This window comes from Nelumbo lutea, chromosome 7, assembly GCF_056320005.1.
Source record: "Nelumbo lutea isolate HS-2025 chromosome 7, American lotus-T2T, whole genome shotgun sequence".
NCBI lineage: Eukaryota > Viridiplantae > Streptophyta > Magnoliopsida > Proteales > Nelumbonaceae > Nelumbo > Nelumbo lutea.
This window is the reverse complement of record NC_142690.1, coordinates 17,887,395-17,911,250: the sequence shown is the minus strand read 5'-3', so window position 1 is coordinate 17,911,250 and position 23,856 is coordinate 17,887,395. Positions and strand designations below refer to the sequence as shown.

At 35.5% G+C, this 23,856-nt stretch overlaps 1 pseudogene; it reads left to right on the top strand.

Annotated features, from left to right (window-relative positions):
* Nucleotides 1–23,364: 23,364 nt before the first annotated feature.
* On the top strand, nt 23,365–23,856 carry LOC148845421 (copper transporter 6 pseudogene; annotated as a pseudogene).

Genomic DNA, 23,856 nt, shown 5'->3' with positions numbered 1-23,856 from the left:
AACAAGTATTGTAGATGATCTTTTATGCACATGACCATACCATCTCAACCTACTTTCTCTCATTTTCTCAATTGGAACTACTCATTAGTTCCTTCCTATGACTTTATTTCTAACTGTGTCCTTTCTAGTTTACCACTCAATCCATCTAAGCATTTGCAATTCTATCATACTCATAAATAGGATCCATCACCATGAGAATTCGAGAAAAGTTTTAAATCAGCTACTAACATGAGTCAACCCTCCTCTTTTATATGGCCTTAGGACCAGCAAGGTAAGATAAGTTCACACTAGCAGGTTAGGCCCTTTTAGCCCCTTTAATTTGCAGCATATATATTATTTTTTACCATGAGTATTGTAGATGGTCTTCCATATGCATTTAACTAGACTATCTCAGTCTACTCTCTCTCATATTTGATTATCTATTGGATTTATTCATAGGATCCTTTGAATGATTTTATTTTATTTTGACTCTAACCTTTCTAGTTTTTCCACTCATTCATCTCAATATATACATATTGAATCAGCTACATACACCCATTATATATAATTAAATATCTAGGATGTATATGGTAGATGGTACAAATATGGTATATACACTTTTCAAAAAAAAAAAATAAATAATTAGTCTATATTTAGTTTGAAGGAAGAGATAGGGAAAGGAAGGGAAATGCATGGAAACCTATACACGATTTGTAAAGGTTTCCCTTCCTTTCCCTTCCTTTCCCTACTTTTTCCTTCAAACCAAACATAGCCTTAGATATCAATCAGCAGTTGCATATCAGTAATGCAACTGCTTTACTTAACTGACTTTCTGTTAAGAATGTTTATATTTCATCATCAGGATATGGGGGCCCAATTAGCTGGAGACAAAAACATACACACCCGGCTGAATTACTTATCACAGTTGAACACACCAGATGGGTCCCAAATAGAACCCACAGTGAACACTGGTGTGTTCAACCGTGATAGGTAGTTCAGCCAGGTATGTATAATGTTGTCTCCAGCTCATCCGGACTGTCAGGATATAGCTGTAATAACTAACCTCTTAAAAAGAATGGAAAAAGTAAAAGAGAATGTTTTATATTCTAGAAGTACCCCTAACAAGTCTGATCGTATCACCTTCACTTCATGCCTTTTATATAGATCAAGTTATAATGTGGAGGGAGGGCTTTGTTACTAACCCTCGATCGCACGCCTTCTTTAAAGGATCCAACTCATCATCCCATGCTATGGGTCCCTCTTGCAAACTGTTGTAAAAGAAGAACTACATCCCACCTCCCATGCTTTCATTTGGAGATGTACATGTGTGTCGAGTACATTGCCACTTGGGCATCAACCAATATAATTAGCTAAGATCGAGAAACTAAAAAATTAACCCTTCTTGTTCCTTTTGTTTCGAGCACGGCGAGATAAGGGACGGAGCATCTCTTTCTTCTTCATTGTCCGTTCCGGGAGGTGCGGTTCTCATCTCATCTTTGTCTTTGTATTGGCGAGGTTCGAGGAGCTGGTTATCACACATTAATTGCTGAATGGTTGGCGAGGTTCGAGGTTACCACACATTATATTGCTGAATGGTTGATCTCATCTCATGACTTAAACTGAAATCGGACCATCTCATCTTCCTTCTAACGATGGTTGGCTCCCCAATGAATTATCAAAATTAATGTGGATGGTTGGTTCCACGTCTCCTGCATGCAGCAGCTGGCGCTGGCATTATCTATAGAAGCCACTTGGGTCTTCAAGTTGTTAGTGTTGCCATCACTCAGTAGTGAAGGCGATTCGGTTCTACTTATCCTAGTAAATAATTCATTTGGGTAAGTGTTTCCAAACAAATATTCAATCATGTTTTTTTATTCTCCAATTACAATGATCAATCATATTAAAATCCAATATATATATGTATATATGTATATATGTATATGTATCTGTGTAGAGGTGAATAAAAAAATTAAAAAATTAAATTGACCAAAAAAAGATCAATTGAAATTGAACCAAAAATTCAGTTAATTAAATCGGTCGGTTTGGTTTTTGTATATTTATATATTATACAATTTTTATACATTATAAATTAATAAATATGCATTATATATAAATATATTTATAATATATAATTAATTATTTATTATTTAAATATAGTATTATATATATTTCTAGTATTTTATTATATATTTATATATTTTTCTATAATAAATATTGTAAATATTAAAAAACCATAAAATCGACAAACCAAACCAAGGTTAATCGATCGTCTTTGGTTACCGGTTTCCAAAAACCGATAACCCTAGTGTGTGTGTGTGTGTAGGTATGTATAAACATGTATTTTATCAATAAATAATGTATAATTACATTTTATGTGTAACATATGAAATATTTTATATTTTATTTTATTTTTTAATTCAATTTTAAATTTTTTATTTGTAAAAAAATATTAAAAATTGCAATTTGAAGTCAAAAAAGGGGGTTTTTGGAAAAAATAATGAGGCAACATAGATCTCGAAAAGTTACCTAAAATAAAAAAAAAAAAAATCACTTCAATCAGACATTGGAGTGAAAATTTATAGTCTCCTAACATTTGCAAACACAACTAGTATGCAACCCACGACCTAGTCACCGGGTTGAACAAGTCAATGGTCCAACCATCTGGGTTAGGTGTTTTTTTTGTTTTTTTTTTTTTGTTTTTTACCTTCGCTGTGCTTTAATCAAACCGAACCCGAAATCTTGACTGGTTGATAATTCGAGCGGTTCAATCGGTCAAGTCAATGATGGATTGAAAACATTGCTTTTTATTTTATATATAAAAAAGGAATTATAAAAATTATTTACTATAATACATATAAAAAGTAAAAATATGCATATGAAATTATTTTTATTTTACATATAAAAAATAAGAACTGTAAAAAATATTTATTATTATACATAAAAGCAAGAGTTATTTAATAATGTATGTATGTATGTATTAGGTAGTAGGCTTGATTAAGCTTGCAAGCCTCACGAGTTGAGCTTTATTGGGCTCGAATTCTATTTAAAATTCAATTTAAACCAAATTAAATTGAGCTTTTCATAAGTCAAACTCGAATAACTCGTGAAAAACTATATTCATCTCCACCCTTACTTGCCATGCCCTACCTCATCTACTTCTCAATAGTCGTTCACTTCATGCCCTAATTGTATTTCACATTTATTTGCTGATGATTTTAGTTGTTGAGACTTGGCTGTAAACGGATTTGATCTGGTCGAATGCAATTGGCCCTTAGGATCTTGGATCGGATTAGAAAATAGGACTGGATCATATTTGGATTTAATATGAGTTGCTTAATATGCTTTTGAAATAAAGAAAGAATTAAGGAACTTTAAAAACCTATTTATTTTTAACTTACATATGATAAGTTTAAATAATATAAAATATTATATTTATTATTACAAAAAATATATAAAATTATATATTATAAATTTAGTCGGATTTGGATCTAAATTGAATTGAACAAGGTTAAATCAACATCCATTTTCATTATTAATTAAAAATAGATTATAAAATCTATTTCCAATCCAAATCCAATTATGCAAATAGATGATCCAAATCCGATAACAATCGGATCAGATTTTGTTAAAAGTTGAACGGATTCGACTTGAACACCCAAGGGGCCTGATGATGTATAAAATCTTCAAATCAGGTATCTGATTTAACACCCCTGATTATCAAATCTCTAATTAATTAAACAGCTCTGATTATTATCAAATCCCACTGCCACGGTGCGACCATGGTGGAGGATGGGCTACCACCGTTTGCACCCCTAATTATTAGGTAGAGGAGATAAAGAATATATTGATTTTTTCTCGTTGAGAAATATATAATAATTTATTTTTTGTATAAAGAAGTAAACAACTTCTACTATGGGACTAAAACAATCTACTTTGGGACCCTTTTAATAATACATTTGATTTCTTATAGCGACTTAATTAGCAAGTTACCTCATCACTGTCATTATTTTGAATAAGGTTAAAACCGTCATTGACTCAGACGGTTGGACCATATGCTCAAAAACTAATATGGTTGTTGGCATTTTCGTGAATTTGAGAAAAAAGAGGGTCAAAGAAAAAAAAAAAAAAAGGATGGGAAGTTGGATGTTGGCATTCCCCAGGACCTAGCCACTCAGCTTTTTGGGCATAGAATATGTCCAAGTAGGATAAGGCGATAAGCCAAGTCTGATGATGCTCCCGCATCCCCAGGAGTCCAGGACGAGTCGTGCACGAGAGTTGGGTCGGTAGGAAGTAGTCCCCCAATAGAGTTTTGACGAGTTTGACTTTTTGACAAGCGCGTTTTCATTGCTCTTTCTTGGGGAAACTTTATCAAACAAAAGCATCTTGATTCTTGACCTTGATGGTTGGTCTGCCATCTTCCTGCTCTCCAGCTGTTGGTGGATCCCACCGCTCTACGGATTGCTTCCTCCGCCAAGTATATTGTAGCCGTTTGATCTGTGATTTTACACAAATCGATGATAAGGTTGGTACAGGAAAGGGTTCCTCCTGTACCTGGTCATCCACCACGGAGAACATGCTACTTACTTTATCCCACTGTTGAACCAGCTTGTCGGACCTGTGATCGAGCACAGGTAGCAGGGGCGCTCATAAAAAATCGAAAAACCGAAAAATCAAATCAATCGAAAATATTGATTAACCGAATTAATCAACTCGGTTTCGGTTTAGTATTATTGGTTCGATTTTTAATTAACCTATAAAAGCTAGCTGTTAATCGAATTAACAAATATATATTTAATATATATCATATATTATCAATATATTATATATAATATTTATAATATATTATATATTTATTATTTATAAACATATAAAAAACCAAAAACCAAAAAATTGAAACTAATCAACCGATTAATCATATGATTCCGTTTTGATTCAATTCTGAAAATCTGAAAAACTAAAGGACCAGTTCAGTTTTAGAATTTTGCTAGTAGAGATGTATTTCCATACCTGCCTAACTGTTCAATTGATACCAACTCGCAATCTTTCAATTGTATTTTTATAACATATTTTAAAAACTTAAAAGTCATAATTTAAGTTGGAACAAATCAGCCAAAACTCAAACTTGATTTGGGTCAAATAATTAAAACCCTAACTCAACCCTAAACTTGAATACACATGACCTATAGGTTTGGGTCAAGCCAGGCTTACCATTTAAACCCAACCCATTGAAATCGCTTGTCACAAGCCCACTTTAGGTGTAAAGAGCCGTTGATTCAATTAACGATCTATTGATCTATATGATTGAATTATTGACTCATTTGTCCCGTTTAATGGATTTTTTGAGGGCTGGGGGTAGGGGGTTGCACTTGAGCTCTACTAATCTTGCCACGAAAAATCCGATATTAGAGAATAAAAGCTAATTCATGGACCTATATGCCAACTTAAGTTTTTAGGTAGAACAATTTCTTGACATGGTATAAGAGCCTCTTTGTGCAAGTGATCCAATGTCACTTTGATTATAATTAATTAAGGCCCCATTTGATTTGAAGGAATAAGGGTTTGGAACCAAAATTGCATTCCTCCATTTGAAGAAATGGTCATTTCATACCCTTTCCTTGGGAATGAAATCTCATTCCTGATGATTCTAATCTTCATTCCCATTTTTATCTGAACCAAACAGATTATGGGAATACACCATTCTGAGTTTGATTCCAAAAGATTTTGATTCCAATTCCAACTGTGGATCAATGGAACCCTAAATTTCAGCACAAAGTATGATTGAGCATGTTCTTGTCCATATTTCAAACTCAATATATTGCTTTGGCAATATTGTTTCTTCTCAAGTCCAAGTACTATGACGCTTATAAGTTATAGTGGTACGAAGGCTATTGACATTTCAATTGTTTGGTTTAGGTGGAATTGGAATCCCATTTCCATTCCTGGTAGAGTGACACTCACTATTTGAAGGAATTGTCATTCCCTTCCCCTTCCTTGGGAATGAAAACCTATTCTAACTAATTCTAATTCTCATTTTGATTTTTATCTGAACTAAACTGGCTATGAGAATAGATCATTTTGATTTTGATTATAATTCCAAAAGATTTTGATTCACATTTCGATTCCAATTCCAATTCTCATTCCAACTCTGAATTATTTAGGGCTTTTCGTCTTTTAATTATTTTTGCCATATGGCCAAGCCAAACCATGTATATATTAGGCGAAACCTTTCGATTGTCACCTTTTCATTACCCAACAAATATTAATGCTGCTTCACATAAACATTTGAATGACTTCAAATTCATTTTAGAAAAAAGAAAAGGAAAAACTTCTTTAATCGGGTCAAATAAGGTCAGTTTGGTGGGATAGCTGTTCAGGTTGGCTGAACTTCCAATATGATCCCACCTATTTTTGTTGTATAGAGGGATCTTGTGGTTGATCTAGACTTTCAGTTGGGGAAGGAATCGATTGAACTGACCAAATTTTCAAGGGAGGTGACGGTTCAGCCCAGGGTCAGAATTTTTAGGCTTAAAGTATAGTTGGGGTAGGTATCAGCTCAGAATTGGTGCCATGGGCCGGCATTGATGTATAGAATGGAGGTATTTGATATTTTGAATATTTATAGGTCTGCAATGGAATTCAAAAAATTACATTGGGCCTGTTCGTACTTTTCCAAAATTTCAATTTCATGTCCAAAATAGCCTTACAATCATTCGTGCATCGGAGTGTTAGCTTAATAAATTGGATGAATGTATGGTGCAGAAAGACATGTCATTGGAAGAGTTTGACCAATCAAACCATAGTGAAATTTGATCCATACCACGTTTTGAAGGTTTTCTTAAAAACAAACAAACAATCAAAAACAAAAATTGTCCACAAGAGATCTACTTTGAATCGGGGTAGGGGTGCAACTTGGGTGAGTTAGAATTGACTTTTTTTCTATGAAGAAGTACAAATGCAAATATGTAGAGTGCAAAACCTTAAATTTTGTATTATTTATATGTATTTGCATCGTACATATTTGCATTTGTACTCTTTCCAAATTGAGCTTAAGGCTGCGTTTGGTTGCATTACAAATGCAAATATGTACACTAGATATTTACCCATTTTCGATTCATGAATACAAACACGGTTCACATTTTAAAATGTTTTTGCATTCATCTTGTTTGTTTGAAATCTATGCAAAAGTGTGGGCCCATCATTAAATATTCCAACTATCGTATGCTCCAATGCATTAACTTTGATCAAAATGTTAATTATCAAAAGAACACAAAAATGTATCTAAAAAATAGGTAAAGTAATACTCTCTTCTCAAAACACAAAAGTGTTAGGAAATACATTTTTGCTCTGATAATCATTACTTTTTTATGTTTCAAACAAATTTTCACAAACACGAACTGGGGTTCATAAATACCCCAATTCAACCTAAAGGGTAAATTATAAACAAACATCCTCTACTTTGGGGGAAGTGACTAATACACTTGACTATGTTTGGTTAAGGAAAAGGTAGGGAAAGGAAGGGAAAGACAGGGAAACTTATACAAGGTCTATAAAGATTTTCCTATCTTTCCCTTCCTTTCTCAGCATTTTCCTTCAAACCAAACATAACCTTAGTGTCTCAGCTTTCAAGTGCTACAACCAAGTGCACTAAACTTACAAAAAACCAACACTCAAGTCCACCTGTTAACATTTTTATTAGTATCTTTGACATGTGATATCATATGTGCCTTGAGACATTTCAAAATTTTAAAACTATCCTTTACCTATTTGTAAGAGTTTCAGGACTTTCTTGAGTTTTATTAGACTGACTATTCTCCCAAACCATCTCAACAAAATCATTATCAAGACTGGATAAGGAAATTTAATATGGGCAGTTTGGTACTTTTACCATTTATTGCATTATCAGTTAGACTGTGTTGATTTTTTGCATTTTGAAAGTTCACTAGGTTGCCACACTTGAAAGTTGAGGCCTTTGAGTCTGAATCACCTACGAACATCAGCATTCACCTCACATCTCATACTTGGTGGCTCCCAGTTTCATAATGAAATGTGTGGTGACAGATGAAGTTGGTAGGGTGTTGAAAGCATTTTCTTGGCAGGTGATTACAATTCACAGGATATCTATTTATAATTTTCTCTATGTTATAATTTGAATGGACCTAGGACCAAAAACCTAAAACTGAGGCCGTGTAAAATTTTCAAATGGAGTTAAACTTCCATCAAGGCAACGCCAATTCCAACAACCTTTATAATCTTACAATAGGAATATCGGTCTGATTTATTTTATGGGGAGATATTCTTGATGCAAGGTTTTAAGACTATTGGGACCGTGTGAGCACGGGTTTACCCTGACTCAAATGGGATAGCCCATTGGCACTGTTGCACCCCTATTAGGGGAGACAAGATCTACTACTCACAAGACGTAATAGCCGAAATAGGATCTGCTCCTCACACATGGTCACCTCAAATACACATTCACTGTGCATTGAGAACATCTCTTATGAATACTTATAAGCATGGTTTTCAAAACCGGATCGGATCGGAAAAACTAGAACCTGGTTCCAGTTTTCCTCAAAACTGTTGATTTTGGCCAGCAAACCGCTGAATCGGCTGGTTAATTATTCGAACTGTTCTAAAAGTTTTGATCTTTTTCAAATTTTTTAAATTTTTAATTTTTTTTATCAGAATGGGCCAACTGTTCAGATTGAACAATTGGACCATTCAACCCAATAACCAGACTTTTTACCGATTTGATCATTAGGCTAGTTTTAAAAACCATACTTATAAGTACGGGAGATGCTCCCAATGCATGGTATAATGTATGTATGAAATCAGTGTGAAGCGCCCTGTGTAAGGAGCAGATCCAGTCTCGTAATAGCCGCACATCTCAAACATAGAGTCGTATGTGAGACGTGCGACTGTAAAAAACCTTGTTGGTAGTATAGTCGAATAGAGCTAGACACTGAGTGTGAATTGGGTCGGTTTGGGAATGAGTCAAAGTGTGAGGAAATAAGAGACATCTATAGACTCGTTTTGAGCAGGAAACTAACTTGCCACGTGGAAGATTGGTAGATCGTTTAAGAAAGCTAATTAAATAATTGGAGCAATAAATCTATAGCTATAAAAAAACAATAAGATTAAACTAGGCATATGGCAAGTGGGTTTTCATGCTGAAAGTTGCCCTAAAAGGGGATGATTTGATTGGAATGCTCTAAGGCTCTGTGTAACCCGTGAGAGCCCTACCCTGTAGCTCACTCATTGTTTAACAAATTTACTGTTGGTTCGAAGATTAAAGAAAGAGTTTAGCTACAATGCATTTATGAATATTGGTTGCATCTGATATCAACGAGTCATAGTAAAATCTATTTATTTTTTATTAATTCATTTTTTATAAAATATACTTTTATGTTTAATAAAATGTATTCACCATCATATTCCACCAATTACATCTTTTCCGGCATGGCGCAGGCTGCAGTAGATGCACCGTAGGTAATTGGACTCTTTTGTTCACTAAAATTTCAACCTTATTATCACAAATTTTCCATTTTGCCTTTGCTTAGTGAATTTCCAAGCCAGGCACAAATTATCAACGTTCCACGTGGAAGACTTTTAAGTCATTGAGTCATTATGGCCGTTAGATAATATACTAGCTGAAGTTGCTGAATTGAACAGACTTATGTTTTGTAATTTAGTGGATAAAATAATTAAATAAAAAACATTCAACTTTATAATAATTAGTAAAATACCCAACTTCAGCAATTCAGCCATCAAAGGAGTTCACGAGATTTTGAAAAACTTTTTCACTAAAAGACAAAATAATATGTTTTTTAATCAGCCATTCAGCTTTTATCAAATGGTTTCATAACAGCTGAATCTGCCGAACTAAAAAAGCTTATTGTTTTGTCTTTTTGTGAATAAGATTTTAAGGTAGTTGTGGGGCTTTTAATGGCTAAAACTAAAGTTGAATAGCCCATTATATCTCAAGAAATTTTATTATTTAATTATTTTTGCAACTAAAATACAAAGCCATACATGTTTCAATTCATCCGTTATCAAACGGCCCCTTACATTTCAGAGTTACTGTCAGTACAATCAATACGGGAGCCTTACATATAATAAAATAATCGTGAGAGGGAAATGGGAAAATAATGCAAAGTCGTTTTCAACCTCATGAGGCCGATGAGCTCTATTGACTCTATTCATCAGGGCTGTTCATAATAAGGCCCAATATGACCAAATCGATCAATGTAGACTGACCCAATCTGAGTTGATCGGGTTTTCATAAGCATTGGTCAGTTTTGGATTGTACAAATTCATAAACCAATGGTTCGGATTGGTTTCGGTTTTCTTGTGTGAAAACCAAAATCGATCCGAACCGAACCGATTTAGTTCCTACTTAACTAAGTTGTTTCTATCCTAATTCCTAATTACAACCTAACCTAGTATTCTACTTTCTATTTAACTAAATTGTCTCTATCCTAGTTTCTATAGTCTTTTACACAAAATAAGCAACCAATTAGGCAATTATAATTAGAATTAGGTGTCATTTTTTACTTAGATTAGAACTTAGAAAGTTTCTTGAAATATACAAATTTCAGCATTCTTTTTATAAAAAAATTTAACTTTCTATTTTCTTGATAACTTTTGTCTTCTATTCTAATTCTAACTTTTTAAATATATTTTCAGAAAATATCTTAAAAACTTCAATTTTCAGAATAGATATTTACTTCCAGGCTTGTATGTCCTTTTTGTACAATAGTAAAATCAAAACCAACCCAACCCGACTCAAATCGATCAGATCGATTTTACTTAACACTATGTTGGTTTCAATTTCCATCTCAAATAACCCGACCAGGTCGAATGGATTGAAAAACCCCATAATATCCCTACTATTCATCATACATAAATTATGCGCGACTTACTAGCAACTTCCAAAGTTGTTAGGCGAAAAATCGCTAGACGCGACAACAGACATTTGAATATCAAATCATCTCTCCCAGTTACGCCGTTTGAAATTTTCTTATTATATATTTGTTAATTTCTGAATCAAAATGGGTCTTGTCGTTGTCATTCATGTGCTTTAACAGGTTTTGAATTATACTTAGATTTTGTCAGGTTTTTTTTATTGTATTATTATATTTGACAGCTTCCATTGTCTTTTATTGAAAATGATTGATTCATGGATGCTTTGATGGTTTTCATGACTCAAGAGGAAATGACTATTTAGCCATGTATGGTGGTGGTTTGGGCATTCTAGTGTCTCCCTAGGACTTTAGAAAGCCCATATCTCAAAGTAAAGACCCTGTGCACATCATATCAGCCGCACATTGGGAATATCTTCAGTTCAAGTATATAAAATTTACGGGGGGACATATTTGATTCTGTGGATATATATAGGCCAAATTTCTAGTTCCCTACTTCAAATTACTCTTTATTCGTTAATGCATTTGAATCTACGAGTAGCAATGAAAGGTATTTTCCTTTTCTGACAACACATGCGAAGAGGATAAGGTAGAAAGACATGGAACTGGCTTACTCCATCATATGGGGGAGTATAACTTAAAGGCCCAACTCCTCAGTATAAAATGCTTAGGCCAAACTAAATTTACACCCCTCAATATCATATGGGGGACGCTTTATATAGGATTTATGCTCATGCGGCATCCCTAAATTTTCCTTCCTTTATAGCCTAGTGATAGAAGTTTTGAAAGCTCTATGGATAGATTTTTATGTTATCAGTCATGGGGGCTTTTGACAGTAAGTTGGGGGCAATTTCAAAAGCTGTTCAGTTAGCTGCAAAGATGAATTGGTGTATGGTGATCATTGAGCCAAACCGCTTTTGACTATTATGGCTTTTAAAGGATATCATGTTGTGAGTCAATTTGGTTTGGTAATCCTCCACAATGGCTTGAGTTCAAATTCTTAGGTCTTAGCTTTGATGTATCTTTTTCCAGTTAATTTAATATTTTATTAGTCTAGAGAAAATAAAGCCAAAATACTTGGGATTAAGGATGAATTAAATACGGCTATATTTGCTAAGCTTTTGCTTTTGAGGTTTTTTTGGTTGGTTTTGTTTTGTTTTTAGTTTTTAGTGCTTTGAGTGTTTGGTAACAACTGATTTTAAAATGTTATAATATAAAGCCAAAACTTACCTAAAACACAAAGCCTAAAATTAGGGCGTTAAGCTATGTGCTTTTCGAACTTTAGGAGCACAAATTCAGAGGTTAAACGACATAAGTTGTTGAAACTTAAAGCTTCGTTAATCTGAATAAAGAGGAAAAGGCCAAACACTTTTGCCCAAATAAAGTAAAATTACTAAAATATGATTTAAAATAGCCCCATGATAACTTGTCCCTACAACCCATAATTCTCTCCAGTGGCAATTTTAGCAGCGTAAAGCTTCCGTTTGTTTGAAATTTTGAATATATACATAAAATTTAGAGTAAATCTCTTAAACTATCTTAATGTTTATATATGCCCTTATTGTTTATATATTATCTTAAGTTATTCTTAAGTTTTCTGACAATTGTTTAAAATCTCTCATGCCATTAATTTTTTGTCACACTCCATTTACATTGACATCATGTGAGTGGAAATTATTTTAAAAATTTTAAATACCCTTATTGTTCACCGCCGTTGTTGGAAGTTGTAGCGGTGGCGATGATTTTGGTATCACCGTTATAGGCAACGATGACCATTGCAACTTCCGAATGTCAAAAATTTGGTGAGAGGGAGGTGAAGAAACTAATCTTGATATCGGCCACTAGTTTCTTGGGTGGGAGAGATAGATGGGATTGATCTAATACCAATTTTATGGCAGTTCCATCTCAACATCACAAAAAGAAATGGGATACTTGGACTGAGAAAACAATGTGAGAAACGGGTGGAAAGAAAGAGATTGAATCAGCCCCCACAATGTCCCACAACACATCCCCACCGTGTATTAGGAACATCTCCTGATGATGACATCATCATTTTGGGTATTATCATTGGGAGATGTTCCCAATACATGGCGGGGATGTGCTGTGGGATGTTGCGGGGGGCTGGTTTGAACTCGGAAAGAGAGGGAATAACATTCGTTTGATCTTGTTTCAGCTTGGATCTGAAAATTTGAGCGCCGCAGTACTCTGCTTCTCTTGTCAAACTTCAGACGCAGATTTCCATTCGGATTCCACCGTCTGGAACGTAAAAAAGAAAAAAAGGAAATCTGCCCAGATAAACAAAGGGAGTCTAGGCAAGAGGTTGGATTAGATCAGGTAGTAAGCGATTGATATGGCCACGAGACGACACTCTTGACTAGGGGTGGCAACGAGCGGAGCTTTTCATGAGTTGCTCAAGCGTGACTTGTGAAAAGCTCGACTTGGTTCGGTTTCTACCGAGCTTCGAGCCGAGCTCAAGCCCAATTCACTAGCTTAATTATGAAACGAGCCGAGCTCAAACCTACTAGAGCTCGACTTGTGAGACTTGCGAGCCGGCTCGAATATGTATACATCTATATATAATAAATATATTATGGTTATTAATTATTGTAATTCTTAATTTTTTAAATATCAAATAAAAAATCTTTTTATATATAATTTTTTGTTTTCATAAAACATTTTTTCTCAAAATCGAACTCAAGCCTCATACTTTTTGGCTCGGCTCGACTCAAATCTACCCCTACTCTTGATTCTATCTTCCGATAAGCGAAGCGAATATTACCGGATTCGGATGGTCTCGGCTTTCGTGCTGACAGATTTTGTTGCTATTAAAAAGTTTCAGAGTTCGCGCTAAAATCTGATGGGTATACGAACTCGCATATGGGTTGGGAACCGCCAACTCTGTCTCCACCTCCCTGACCCAGATTTCCTACAAACTTTTCCTATCCACTCTCTACCTGTCGTGATTTGCAGCCGTATATCTCTTAACAGGTATATAGGCCCGCGGGCTTAACCTCAAGCCAAAAAGTTCGGTTCGCAATAAATTCGAGCCAAGCTTGTGATTTGCCAAAATAGTTTGGCCCGACCTATAAATAAACCTAAAAACCCTAATTGAATACCCCTCTTTTTTTCATCTCTTTCCCTTCTCTTTCCAACCGAATTCTTCTTCTCCACATCCTCTTTCCCTTCTTTATATATATATTTTTAATATAAATTAATTTTGAACTTATATTTTTTTTAATGTAAATAAATTCTGATTTATATTGATTATTGAATAGGGAAATTTTCTAATTTTTTTATTAGATCGGGCTTTGGGCTTGGGCTTCGGGCTTTTTATTAGGACCAGGCTCAGGCCTAAGTTGTAGGCCCATTGGTTGGGCCGGGCTCGGGCTCGGGCTCAGGCCTAACATATTTCTATTAATGAAGAGTAAAAACCCGGCCCGACCCAGCCCATGAACAGATCTAATTGTAACGAAGACGGATGCAAGGGGTTTCAGTGGATAGTTTCCACCGGCCAAACGGAACTTTGCATTAGAATTACTAATTAATATAGGACATACCCAGAATAGGAAGAAACGAAAAACGTATGAAAAAAAAAAAAAAAAACATTAAACCAGAAGCAGCATGTTAAGTTAGTGCATGCTTCTTGATGATGGAGCTTATTTATTCTTAGATTATATTGAAGACTTCGTAATATAACTCTGGTATTACTATTAGGAAATGCCACTCTGTTTCTCCTTCTCTCATGATCCATCCTGTCTCCCCTTCTTCCTCTTCTTCTCCTTCCCTTATTCAACGTCGGATCAGCTCCAACCCCTCAAGATTTTTCATCGAATCAGCTTCCAAAATTCTTACACGAATTTCAAAGATTCCAACGTTTTGGAATGTCGTTGAAGCAAACTAGTGTGCTCGCTGCTAACCAAGCTTGGAGGAAACGCTCGTCGTTCGACGTTTAACTTTATCTTCTTGAATTTTTTTTTAGATTTTTTTTAATTTTAATCTCCAGCCTTTAATTACTAATACATTTTTCTATTGTTGATGGTGTTAACTTTTTCTTCAACTTCGGTCTGGATTGAAGTTAGCGCAGCTAGCTGGTAGATGGTGTTAACTTTTTCTTCAACACCCGAAAAAAACCTACAAAACCACTCTTGCCTTGCTACGATCATTCGAGGCTCTGGGAGGTATTGAAACTTGGTGGCAGAGGAACTGGTGGAGGTATCGGAACTCAGCGCTATTGCTACTGAGGGTTTGGTGGCAGCTGCATACTTGGGCGAGGTGTAGGATGAACAACCACTCCAGAATAAAGAGGCACGGATTTCTTTTCCAAACAAAGCTTCGAAAATTTTGAAACGAAGGGTTTTTCATAAGTTACGTTTTATTTTGAAAATTTGATAAACAGTGAAGGGCAAATTCGACGTTTTGTTTCCTATGGGTAAATGCACTTGGGTAAAATTTTCCTGAATCATCAAGCGTACCCATTCCAAATTTCATTCCGATCAAATGACCCGCAGCTGCCAATACATCTCGCGGTAACAAAAATGTATTTTTCTGAGGGATATCAAGATTCAGTCTCCGATTTATATCTTGTCGACCAATCCTTCCTAATTCACAACTTTGTTGAAAAAATTTCTTTTGTAATTCTTTACGTAAGGACTCAGAAAATACCGGATCCCCGCCTACACAAGCAAATTGTTGATAAAACTCCAAAATTGCACTTTCTTTTGACCCAATCTTTTTTTTTTTCTACTTATCGTTCAGGAAAGACAAGAAAATTTCAGGGTAGCAAACATTATCTAGAATTTCTCCTAGATTCGAACCCATAGCTGATGATGAAACTAGAATAGATATTTTTGTTTCCTACTCACACGAGCCCATATCATTGCTTTTCTATCAATCTCTAATTCTGATCTTCCTCCCCAATCTGATATTATGGTGCCGGTATAGACCGAAATTCCGTTATGCTCCAATTCTGAACGGTAATAAATACCAGGGCTTTGCAATATTTGATGATCACAATTCTGTATATTCCATTAACTATAGAGGCTCCCAGGGAATTCATTAGAGGAATGTTTCCAATAAAAATGGTTTGTTCTTGTATATCCCTACCGGTTTTCCAAATTAATCCCGTAGGTACATATACTCATAAGAATATGTGAGTGATTCATACACAGCATCTCTTTGATTTATTAAGGGTTCTACTAATTGATATGTTAAATTTATATACTTTTCGGGACTGGCTGTTTTGCTGAAAGTTGCTCGTTGAACCGTAAATATTTAGGTTATTTGGTAAGATGGCCATTTGGCTCATTTCAGTGGATTCCCTCTTGTCATCCATCTAGACAAAATTGGACAAGTTCAGCTCAAGGCTCGGGCAATCAGGTCCGGATGTAGTAAGCACGTTAGGTAAGCACGAGTAAGCATGTAATAGCTGTGTGACACATGTTCCAGTTAATGTGCCTTTCATCCAAACATTTTTATTCCGTTACATATAAATTATCCATTATTTTATTTTCTTTATCGAAATAATTGAAAATAAAAACAATGAAAAAGAAAAATACATGTTGAGAGTTGGGACTCATTTACGTTTCATTTTTCATTATTTTTTATATTTAATTATTTTGACAAAAATAATAAAATAATGAATAGTTTATGCCTAACGGAGCAAAAACATTTGGATGAAAAACACATCAACTGAAATATGTGTCACACTACTATTACGTATTCATTATTGTGCTTTCCTAACGGAGTTCACATCTGTGCCCCACAAGGGGGTGCCCACAATGTCCCACAGCACATCCCCGCCGTATATTGGAAACATCTCCCAATGATAATACCATACCCGATGATATCATCATCGGGAGATATTCCCAATACAAGGCGGGGATGCGCTGTGGAATATTGTGGGGCGTAGATCTGAACTCTACCTAAGGTGCCTACTAAAGAGGCCCAGTCATATATATTGTACAATTATTCAAATTGGACATTGGGCTTGTACCCGTATGGTCTTATATCTAGATTGGCCAGATAGTGTGCCTAAAATGAGGAGTAGTCAAAGTAAGACGAGCCCAGGGCAGGGCCAGACCTCTATGTCTGGGCTCAGTTTAAGCCCAGTTAATTATGGACTGGGCTTGGGCTATTTAACTTGAGTCTGCAGGTACAAATTTGAAAGCTTTTATATATATATATATATATATATATATATATATATATATATATATGTTTGTGTGATGGAAGTCTGAACGGTGCATATATATGTAGCTAACTGAACAGCTGAATGTCATAATATAACAACACAAAAACACTGAAACCAGTCCTGTTTGAGTAAAGGCTTCTTCATCTATTTTTTATCAAAGATCTACATTGTGTTAGGGATAGCGTTGGAAAGTGAGGTAGCTTTTGAACATTATTAGATTTGAAGCAGATTGGTTCTTAGAATAAAAACATGGAAAGCATGATTTCATGTGTATATAATATCATGTTTCATAAATTATATAATTTTTGTTTTAAAAATCATTATTTTGATGGTTCCAAAATTATATAATTTTTCTTTTTAAAACAAAAATACAGTTCAAGAACTTTTTTTTTATTTGCTGATGTGATAATTTCAAACACAAATATAAACAAAAGTGTTAAAAATTCAGTATTTATAGAGGACTTTTAACTACAAAAAGGAGATAAATTCTTAAAATAAGTAATGTCAAATGCAGCCTAAGATTCTAAGCAAGTGGTTCTCTGCTTCTATCTATCTTGTTATTGTGTGCTTGATGAAATAGTGATAGCTGAATGAACACTGATTTCCTCTGTTTTTTTTTTTTTTTTTCTAGTTATTGCTTATCTCTTGACTTTTTTGTCAGAACTGTCTTATGAACTTGTTTGCATTTCTTGAATTTTCAATATTTAATTCAAAACTTTCTTTGTCCATTGATATATCTCTCTCAGTATCCCTCAGAATCTCCTGTTGAATACAAATTCAACAACACGTTTTTGTTTAACAACGTAATATTTTTTGCAAGCCAAATGAGAGAGTCTAATTTTCCTAAAATGACTATAAAGAAAGAAAATAATTCATACTAGGGAACACCCAACACCCTCCTTACGTGTAAGGGCTAATCTATTTTTTTTAATATCACTACAAAGAAAGAAAATATTATTCATGTTGGAGAACATTCTCTTTATGTGAAAACGAAAACCTATTTTGTAAATACTTTAGTTGGTGGTTTTCAAGAAGCTACTATAACTAGAAGATGCTTGTAAATGACTATACAATGACTAAGGTTGTATTTGATACTATTGATATTTTTACATCAAATGTTTTAAGTAGATGAATACAAGTAGGTAAGAAATATGTGTCGTGACATACATTTGGATTGGGTTGGATTGAGACAATATCTAGTTTATTGATAGAGGATAAGAATATAGGTATTAATGGACCAGGTTTGGGTTAAAGCCAATTTAAATTTAAACAAAATTGAACAAATTGGATGCCCCAGACATTGAATTGGACCAGTCCAAAATAGTCCAAAATATTCATTGGATTGGACTGGACCTGGTCCATTTGTAATGAACTTACATTGAACTGGATCAGATTGGACCAAATCCAGTTAAATTGACACCCCTTACATGCATCACATATAAGAGTTACTTTACATTGAAAAAATGCATGTTAAGGCTCCATTTGGTTTGTGGGAAGATTTGGGTGGGATGGGAAAAGATGTAATGGGAAAGTGTAAAAATTTATACTTCCATTGTTTGGTTTTATATATGGAAAAATAATGGGAAAAGCACTGTGACGAGCTACTTCTTCGCCGGATTCATGTAAGGTGAAGAAGAGAGCTCCATGACTGCAACGACAATCAGAGAGAGAGAGGGAAAATGAGGGAATCAGAAACAATGGATGATCGGAGAAACTAGTCAAAACCAGTGAAATGGTTGCGGAGACGATAGGAATGATGGAGTATAGTCATTGTGGGGTGCTCTGTTTCACCAAGAGGAAGACGGACAATAGTTCGCCGGTGGAAAGCAAAGACGATGAATGGAGAGGTACTGGAGGGTAAATGATCCTGGTCACCGCTGCTGGTATTTCCTATGTTTGTTGTCGAGAAGACGATGAACAATGCTTTTTTGGGGTGAAAAACAAAAGACGGAAGAAGAAGAAAGAGAAGAAGGGAGGAGGGAGGGAGGAGGGGGAGTGGCTAAGAGGGGATGCCGCCGCCGTCGCCGCTGCTCTGTTTCTGGGTTCGAACGGGGGAAGGGGAGGTAGCAGATTGTCGATGGTAACGGGGAAGGCACTAATTCTCTCCCTCCTCTATTCGTCGTCGTTGGTTCCCTCTTCAGTTCGTAATCGATAGTAACAATGGTTTCTCAAATTTTTCCATCGGGGTCGCACGATTTTAGTGCAACTACAAATCCACGATCTTGGGATCTGACATCCCACATTTTTCTCATCCCATCCCTCTATTTCCCTCAAAACAAATGAGAGAAAAAGAAATATTTTTAGAATATTCCATTTTTTCTCATCCCCATTCCACAAACCAAACTGAGTAAGTACACAAAAAAATGCTTGTTAAGAGATCCCAAGCTTCAGATCCCGGTGGTATATACCGCGTTTGTGGCAGAAATTGGCGGTGGAGATAAGTTGTAAGCGTGTGAACTTCTATCCATTCGCCGGAAGCCTCTCATGGCTAGAAGAATCCCCCAACCCCACCACCTCCATCAAAGAAGTGAACATCTCTCGCCGGAGGGACACATGGATCCTTGTCCTTTTGTGCATCTCCTCGTTAGAAACCTATCTCTTAAGATTCCGATGACTTCTAAATCCAATCGTTTCAGTGTGTATCCCCCATCTCATCTCCTTGTTTATACAAAATCAAACTCAAGAACTACCCTCAACAATCTAGTATCCAATTTTTAAAATGTGACAATCTAGTATATGGACCATCAGTTATGTATATCAGGTAATTCATGCACAATTTAAGATTTTTGAAAATGTCAAAATTACCCTTAAAAATAAAATATATTATTCATTATCTTCTTTCTCAAGAAAATGAAATAGAGGCCAAACTCTCAACAATTCAGACAATTATTTCATCATGAAAACCCATCAAGGCAAGAGCCAAAGGAAGACGGTTACAATTCACGTAAACTTGCCAGAGTTCATCAAAATTTCTAAAACTCGATCAAAATCTTCAAGTCTCTGATGCAGAAGCTCCACTTCCAAAACACACGGAAACCCTCAAGCTTCGATTTAAAGCTCAGCTCTTCCCAATCTTCATAGCTTTATAATGACTTGAAACTTATAAAATTCACAGAACCCATGTCTAATATGCCAAGACCTTCTTCTCGTTACAGTGAAAATTGATCAAACTCTGACCCTAAATGCTTGATCATATTCAGTTCCTATTATTACTCAAATCCCTGCTCAGCAGCTCTGCAAGACAAAAACTCAAATTTCCAATCTCCTTGTTTAAATAAACAAAGCACATGTCTAGAAACTGAGAAAATTCCAACTGAAGCCAAAGAAAGGTCCTCCTTTCTGTCTTTCTGAAATCTCATTTTCTCAAATAATCAAAACAACCACTTTTATAGAACCCAGCTCAAAGAATACATTCCCAATCAAGAGGAGGCTAAAGATCTCAACTGAGTTCCAAGCAAATTATCCATCTCGAATTCTTCTTCATAAATCACCAAAAAACCCGTGTCAAAGACTCCCACTTGAAAAAACCTTCCTTTCCGAGAAGAAAATGAATAAGAAATAACTGTTAAGCGTAAAAAAATGTCAAAAAACAGGAACAGAAACAGAGTTCCTGGTCAGCTTAAACGACAATTTTTAGTCATGGGTGTAGTCGTCGTTCTTCACGTTCCTTCTATGTAAGCGTCTGGCGGTCTGAACTTGACTCAACGGAAGAGATAGTTTGGCTTTGCGTTTGCTTCTTTTGTTAAACCAAAACGACCCAGAACGGAGCCGTTCTGGCCACCGGTTTCTGGGTCTACAGTTCAACTATTTGTAGGTACTCGGCCTCCCTCTCCATAGTTGTTGCAGATTGCAGAAAGTTAATAAAGAAAATCAAATGATATTTGAAGGGCATTTGTGCCTTTACCCATGACACTTAACGGTTGATTAAGTATTAGATTGCCATATTTTGAAATTTCTATACTAAATTGGCACTCGGCCTAAAGTACAAGGTGTTTACAGAAAATTTTTCCATATTTTAATGGCAATGATAATTTTACTTGGTCAATTAACTAAACCATAAAGATGCTTTAAGAAATGTATCAAAAAAAAACCTCCCAAATAGCAGCTCCGATCTCCTAGCCACAGCACTTCTCACATCACTACCCATAGGCCATTAGGTGTGCATTGCAAAAATATATAAAACCCAAATATACCATAATTCAGCCTTAGAAATAAGAAGACTTTTTGGTGAAATTTCTTTTAATAATTTTTCCAAAGTGGTTCAATAAAAACAACTCAAGAAACAAAGCTTCAACCCTTTCAAACAGGCCCCAAAACCAACCGAAAGAGCTTTTTGCAATTCCTACAGATGATATTTAGCTTGCCTTTAGGCTATGTTTCGTTTGAAGGAAAATGTAGGGAAAGGAAGAGAAAGACAGGGAAACCTATACATGGTTTGTAAATATTTTCTTACCTTTTCCTTCATTTCTCTGCATTTTCCTTCAAACCAAACATAGGCACATAGCCTTAGGGAAAACCATCTTTAACACTATAATTTCTCATAAACTGGTTTATGCTCAAACAAACCGAACCTAAAACCCTAGCCCCTAAGGCTGCAACTTGGGCCAGGTTGGCCCGGACTCAACCCTAACCCAACTCGAAAAAGTTGGATTGGCTTGGGTCGGGTTGATGTTCGGGTTAGGGTTAGGGTTGAAATTCATGAATCCAACTTTACTTCGGGTTGGGTTAGGGTTGACCCCTTAGCTAACCTAACCGAACCCGAACCCGACTCTATAGTACATGTCATATATAAATATATGTTATATATAATATGTAGCATACATTGATTTGTTTAGATGCATGATATTTGTGTAGCCCCTACCACATAGTATCATGCATTCTTTTAAAATAATCACTTCACTTAATCCTAATCAGAAAGATTAAAACCTTAATAACATTATTTTATGTTTTTTGAAAATTTTACTCTTCATCTCCTCTATGATGTTTGTCGCGCAAGAAAGATTTATCATAAGTCATAACTCATAATAAGCTATAGTCATTTCTAACACTTGTTTTTTTTTGAATTTGTACTAAATGAACAAAAAAAAAATAACGTCAATAAACAAATACTAATAAAACATAGGATTAATATATGTAGTGAAAGTTGACTTGAGATCTAAAATCGAGAAATTCTATGAGGTTTGAAAGGATAAAAAGACCAACCCAAAATTGACTTCAAGTTGGATTGTGTTGAGTTAGGGTCGAAAGAATTTAGTTAAGATTAGGGTTAGGGTTGGATTGAAAGTCGGTTTAGATTAGAGTTAGGATTTAAAACTTAGGATTGATGTAGGATTGGCCTCAACCCGACCTAACCCGGCCCGACTTGCAGCCCTACTAGTAGCCCCAAGTCCTTGATCTTTATGAAATTGAAAGTCTGCATAAAAAAAATTATTTATCAACAAAAATATGCATAAAAAATGTTGGTTTCAGAAACTGAAAGCACATTTTCCCCTTAATTAATTTTTTATGACGTGCATCACAAGAATTTAAGGTCCAACCGCCACCTAGATTTCATATTCCCAGGACCAGTTTAGGATTCCAATGATCTTTATCCTCTAAATAAATTACCTTTATGCATTAATTATGAACTTCAAAGCCCAATTAGCTAAATTTCAGCACAGAAGCATTCAGAGTACCACTTAATTTGAAAACGGGCATCCAATGTTCTTGTAAAATATTGCTGGCCCGGCTAGTGTAGCACTCGGTTCTTTTTCCCCTGATAGAAGGATCCTTTTTTATTATTATGTATCAGAAGTCTTTGTATACAATCAATACACTAATTTATTAATTTATGGAATGTTCTCCAACGGAAATTGTTTTTCTGGTGCAAGTTTCAAAAACAAGACAACCAGCTGGCTTGAAAATAAATCAGTTCTTAAAAACATAAAAAAAAAAAATTCTTACACTTTTTTTTTTTCAAACTGAAACAAAAATCATGTTCTTCAATTTCTACAGTTTAAAAGAAATGTTTTCATCTATCATACGTAAATTATATAATTTCTATAATTGTAGAATGTCCCCTAATTTTCTGATTCTGAGAACTGAATACTTAGAAAAAGAATTGGATTCTTATTTCTCCCTCATTAAGGACCCTTGAAGGTATTAAAGTAGTACCACTACGTTCCATGATCTTGACGTTGAATGTGAGTGGAGATAAGAGAGATCTCTCACTATCTCAGTCTCTCTAGCCTGCCGTCCTCTAATCTGCATCTCTCTCACTCTCTCTCTTTAGATCTCATGGATCGTGAGATGGGTGATAGTGGAACAGACACAGAAGTTTCGCCTCCACAAATATCAAGCGATGTGTCAAGTGTGGCCATGCCTTCTCAGAAGTCTATGATGCACGGGAGTTTTTTCTGGGGCAAGGATGTGGAGATTCTCTTCTCTGGGTGGCCTCAAGGCGAGCTTGGCATGTACATCTTGGCTCTCGTCTCAGTTTTCCTCCTCGCAGTGGCTGTGGAGATGTTATCTGTTTGGAGCGTCAAGTCTGCAGGGATGAAGGCAGCTGGGACGATAGCCAGAGTGACTCATACTGGGCTGCACCTTCTTCGCATGGGTCTCTCTTACTTGATCATGCTCTCTGTCATGTCCTTCAATGGAGAAGTCTTCCTCGTCGCTGTTGCTGGTCATGCTGTTGGGTTTTTTCTTTTCAGAAGTCTGGTCGCCCACCAACCCCAGACTCGTCTCAATGACAAGCCAATCACTACACTACCAATCTCAGTCGTGTAG